Source organism: Macaca nemestrina, chromosome 13 (assembly GCF_043159975.1).
Source record: "Macaca nemestrina isolate mMacNem1 chromosome 13, mMacNem.hap1, whole genome shotgun sequence".
Classification (NCBI taxonomy): domain Eukaryota; kingdom Metazoa; phylum Chordata; class Mammalia; order Primates; family Cercopithecidae; genus Macaca; species Macaca nemestrina.
Window position 1 is genome coordinate 59878001 of NC_092137.1, and position 5711 is coordinate 59883711.

At 32.0% G+C, this 5711-nt stretch overlaps 1 non-coding gene across 1 annotated transcript; it reads left to right on the top strand.

Moving 5' to 3' along the window:
* The first annotated feature begins 4914 nt into the window (after positions 1-4914).
* Positions 4915-5017, top strand: LOC112423771 (U6 spliceosomal RNA). Its single transcript, XR_003014327.1, has one exon. It is a non-coding gene; the product is annotated as a U6 spliceosomal RNA (small nuclear RNA).
* The last annotated feature ends 694 nt before the right edge of the window (positions 5018-5711 follow it).

The following is a 5711-nucleotide window of genomic DNA, read 5'->3' on the forward strand; positions in this document are numbered from 1 at the left end:
GTCTGAAATTTTGCCTTTTTTGGAGCATTTATTCTACCTATATGTAATGTAATAGCTAATGCGAATTTTAAAAATCTAAAATCACTATTTCCTGTAAGTTTGTCTCACTTCTTTTATTTCGTTCTTCTTTCTATCTAGTTTTGGACTAACTGAAGTTTGCTCTTTGTAATCATTTTCTTTCTTTCTTTTATTATCTTGGCTGCTACTTTTGTTTCTTTATTTTGTGATTACACAAGAAATTAGAACATATATTCTTGACTTAAAAAAGTTTATATAAGATGGGTTTTCACTTTTTCCTAGGCATTTCATGGGCCTCAAAACAGTTTAACTCCATTTACCACACTCATGTCTTACAAGCTACCAATTTTCTATATTTTAATTTTAAGTGCATGTATGCAGGTGTGCATATAAAACTTGAAGGTGTATTAGTCATTTTATTTTTTCTAGTCAATATTCATTTAGGCAAATCCAAATGATTAACTTTTGGTACTCTTTTTTTCTTTCTTCATACACTAGATTATTTTATTTTCTTTAAAGAATATTCTTCAGAAATTCTTTTACTGAGTTACTGGTATAAATATTTTACTTTTTTCTGAAAATTTTTTTTTATTTCAAAAGGATATTTAATTTATATTAACCTTTTTATTTTTCAGCACTTTAAAAGTATCATTTCAATATTTTCTGTCTTCCATTGTTTCTGTTGAGAGGTCTGCTGTCAGTCAAGTTGTGGCTCCTTTCGAAGTAATTTGTCTTTTTGCTCAACTGCCATTCAGATTTTCTTTGTCCTTGGTCCTCAGTTGTTTTACCATGATAGGTCTAAGTTTCTCTTCATTTGTTTTATTTGGAACTCATAGTCATTCATTTATAGTTTGTATTTGTATTTTAAGCATTCTCTCTTCCAATATCATTCTCTGTCTTATATTCTTTCTACTTTTCTTCTATGTCTTAGCATGTATGTTAGAACTTCCCGTTTTGCATCTTTCATTCTCTCTTCTGTTTTTCTCCAGTTCATTTGTCTATGCTGCACTTAAGACTTTTTCTATCTGACCCCATCACTAGTTTACTAATTATCATTTTAACTCTACCTAATATGTGATTAAATCTATACATTGAGTTCTCAATTGTGGTAATTATATTGTTAAACTTCAGAATTTGCCTAAAATGTTGAAATATATTTATTTATAGCTCCCAGTTTTTTTTTTTTTTTTTGTCATTGTTTGTCATAATTCCAGTTCAATGGGTCAGGTATCAGCAAATGCACTGAAGTAAAAGAGGCTCTAGATGCTAGGCTTACCTCTCTGTATTTCTTTCTGGTCTTATGTTTTAGTCTGATAAATTCTCAGTGTCCTACTAGCTCCTCAATGACTTCAAGCATATATATATATATATATATATATGAAATTTATTTATATATATTTAGTTTTCATTTTTTTCAACCAGATAATTTTTTTAGGTTTATCAACCGAATATTTTATTTAAACTATCTACTCATTATTACCATGATTAGAAATCCAGAGTTGATGGACTTTCACTGCCCTTCTATTGTTACTGATCTAGGCAAGATTTCCACCTTTTCTTTAATCAATTTGATCAGGTTTTTTTAAATTAATTTTTTTTTTTTTTGAGACAGGGTCTTGCTCTGTCACTCAGGCTGGAGTGCAGAGGCACAATCATAGTTCACCGCAGCCTGAAACTCCTGAGCTCAAGTGATCCTCCCATCTCAGTCTCTGAAGTAGCTGGGTCTACAGGTATCTGCCACCATGCCTGGCTTATTTTTAAAATTTTTTTTGTAGAACCAAAGAGTTAAAGACTAGCCTGGGTGACATACAACCATTCAAGTAATCCTTCCAAGTTAGCCTACCAAAGTTCTGGGATTATAGGCATGAGCTACTGCACCCAAACTATGTATGTTTACTTTATTTGATCTCTGTTCTTAACACTATTTTCTTTCTTCTCCTTACTTTGAGTTTAATTGCTCTCTTTTTCTGCTCTCTCAGGGTGAATGCTTAGATTATTGATTTGAGACTTTTCCTTTTTTCTCATGTAAGAATTTAGTGCTATAAATTTTCCTCTCATCACTACTCCATCTGTGTCTCACAAATTTTAATATGCTATGGTTTTCATTTCATTTATTTTACTGTATTTTTAACACTCCTTGAGACTTTCTATTTGATTCATGAATAACTTTAAATTGTATTGTTTAGTTTCCAAGTAGTGTGGTGATTTGACCTTTATAATTCTGTTATTAGATTGTCATTTAATTGCATGGTTTTCAGAGAAGACACTTTATTTGATCTCAATTATTTTTAATACTTTTGTGTTTGTTTTATGATCCAGGATACAGTTGATCTTAGTATATGTTCCATAACTACTAGAAGAGAAAGTATATTCAGTTGCTTTTGGAAAATTATCTATAAATAGAAGCTATTGAGATTTCCCATAACCTTGGTCATTTCCTGTCTAGTTGTACTATCAATAGTTGAAAGAGGGATGTTGAATTATAATCTAATTGTAATTATGAATTGTCTACTTTTTCTTTCAGCTCCATCAGTTTCTGCTTCATGTATGTTCAGCTCTGTTGTACGGTGCATACATATTTAGGATTGTTATATCTTTCTTCTCATTGAATTGATCCATTAATGATTCTGTAATGTTCCTCTGTGGCCCTAATAACTTTCTTTGCTTTGTGATATGGTTTGGCCCTTTGTTGAATTGTAATCCTCATTGTTGGGGAAGGGACCTGTAGGAGGTGATTGGATCATGGAGGTGGATTTACCCCTTACTGTTCTCATGATAGTGAGTGAGTTCTCATAAGATATGGTTGTTTGAAAGTGTGTAGCACTTCCCCCTTCACTCTTTCTCATGCACCCACATGTAAGATGTGCCTACTTCTCCTTCACCTTCCACCACATAATTTCCTCCCTAGCCATGCTTCCTATACAGCCTGTGGAACCGTGAGCCAATTAAACCTCTTTTCTTTTCTTTATAAATTACCCAGTCTCAGATAGTTCTTTATAACAATGTGAGAATGAACTAATACACTTTGAAATCTATTTTATGTGATATCAACATAGCCACCCCTGCTTTCTTTTTATTAATGTTTGCATAGTATACCTTTTTCTATACTTTTGCTTTAAATCTGCCTATATCATTATATCTGAAGCAAGTTTCTGATGTACAACATATTAATGGCTTGTTATTTTTGTCCATGCTGCTAACCTCTATCTTTTAGTTGGTATGTTTAGTCCTTTCATAGTTAATGTAATTATTGGTATTTCAGGGCTTAATTCTTTCTCTGTTGATTTTCTGTTTGCTTTCCAGGTTTTGGTTTCTTTGTCCTGTCTTTTTGTGGATTCAGTGTATATTTTATGATTCCATTTTGATTTATATGCAGTGGTTTTGAGTTTATATCTATACATAGTCTCAGCGAAGGTTCCAGATATTATATAATATATAAGTAGCTTATCAGAGTCCACTGCTATCATTATTTTACCAGTTTGAGCAAACCATAGAAATATTCTCTCTCTTTACACCCATTTATCCTTCTATATTCATTATACAACTATCTTAAAAGTTTTGTCTACATACAGTGAGAAACACGTTAGAGAAACACAATTTAGAAAACTAAAAAGAAGGCATTTCCATATTATTTACCTATATATTTGTTCTCTTTTTTGTTTTCTTTCTAATGTTCCAAAAGTCCTTCTCTTATCATTTTTTAAAAAATTAATTTAGTTAAGAGAACTTTAGTTTGCCAGTATCTTAAGGTAGTTCTGCTGGCAGCTAATTCTCTTAGCTTTCTTAAATCTAAGAATATCTTAATTCCCCCTTTGTTCTTGGATTCAGATTGATTTCAGAGGGTAACATCAGCAGGAATAACAGAGTAATGATGTCCAATAATTTACTCCTTTATACAAGCAATGAAAACACTGACAAAAAGAGGTGAAATAAATACTTTCAGTACTCTGAAAATTAACCAAGCTCAAGAAGGATTTATTCAATAAAAGCACTGTGGTAAGATTGTGGTAATAACAGGACACTGTGGCATTTTAACTGACCATTTTTCTATTGTTCTCTCTCTCTAGATCTACAGAACCTTTGAAAATAAAAGTCCTCACAATCAATGTAGGCATTGAAACCAGCAACTTCATAGCCATTGGTAGGGGCAGACAGGTTTTGGGTTTGAACTTCCTCAAAAGTCCTATAGCCACAGAATTGTCATTATCTGACTTATCTGGAAGTTCCCTGGAAACCCCAATTTGCATGGCGTTTCCTTATTATTATTTTTTATACTCAGAGTTCACACTCTAAAAACAGCTTTTTCTCTATGGTATTTGTTGGAAATAATTAGTGGTAATTGTTTAATATTGCAGCTGCTTGAGGTGAGACAACAGCTGGGATAAACAAGAAGCTGACCAGAAAAATAACTACAAGGGGAAAAAAAATAGGAAAAGAGTTGTTCATAGGAGACTTTTAAAGTACTAAACTATTCCTGGGAATCTAGAACACCATATACATGTGGTTAGGAAATGCCCAGGAAATACTTGAGAAGGCTCTACTCTTTCAACTTTAGCCAACTTTGAGGATCTCCCCAAGCAGGAATAAAAAGGAAGGCAGAGTTGCAAACTCCTTGCAAAGCATTGAAGGCATACCCCAACACACACAAAACCACCTTTGAGAAGGCAGGGAAAATTATTAGTTCAGTGCATTTAAGAGAATCGTAGTTTAATAATCAGCTGGCCAATAAGCTTAACTGTCCACACAGGACAAATAAAAGAGATACCACAGAATTACTCATGGAAAGTAATTAAACAAATAGCCACAAAAATAACAAACAGCAACAGCAACAACCCTGGGAAAAGTGTAAGGAAATCTGATTTTCAAAGTTGCCACATTGTTTAACTACAATATTTAGTGCTTGTTTTGGCAGCACATATACTAAAATCAGAATGATACAGAGAAGATTAGCATGGCCCCCACACAAGGATGACATATAAATTTGATTTTATAATTTTATGTGTTAATTTGATTGTGATAATCATTACACAATGTATGCATATATGAAATCATCACATTGTGCACACTGAATATGTGCAATCTTTATTTTTAAATTAAATATTTAAAAATAAATATATATATATATTATTGAAAATTGTAAGAGATGCAAAATTATGAGAAAGTATGACCCACACACAGTAAAAATACCAGTCAATAGAAACTGGCCTGTGAAACTCAGAAGTTGTCCTTACTAGAAAGACTTTAAACAGAGTTTAAATCATCTATTTAAAATATATTCAAAGAGTTGAAGAAAACTATGTCTAAATAACTAAAGGAAAATACAAGAATGAAGTATCATGAAATAGAGAATATAAATCAAAAACTAAAAATTATAAAATAGAACCAAAAGATAAATTATGGTTTAATTATCAATAGATTAATATTTATAGTAAATAAATAAAAGCTAGTTTGGGAGAATGTGACCATAGATAAATATTAATAATTTATCAATAGATAAATTATTGAGCTGAAAGCTATGATAACTCTCCTGTTTATATTAAAAATGAAACGCTCAGAGCTAGGCAATCCAGGACTGGTTTATTCCTGCATGATTTTAATCTGTCATCACCTGGGACCCCTGGAAAGAGAAGTCTGAAACAAAGGCTAATATGTAGGACGTTTATTTGTGAGCAGGAATGGCAGATGGAGGGAGT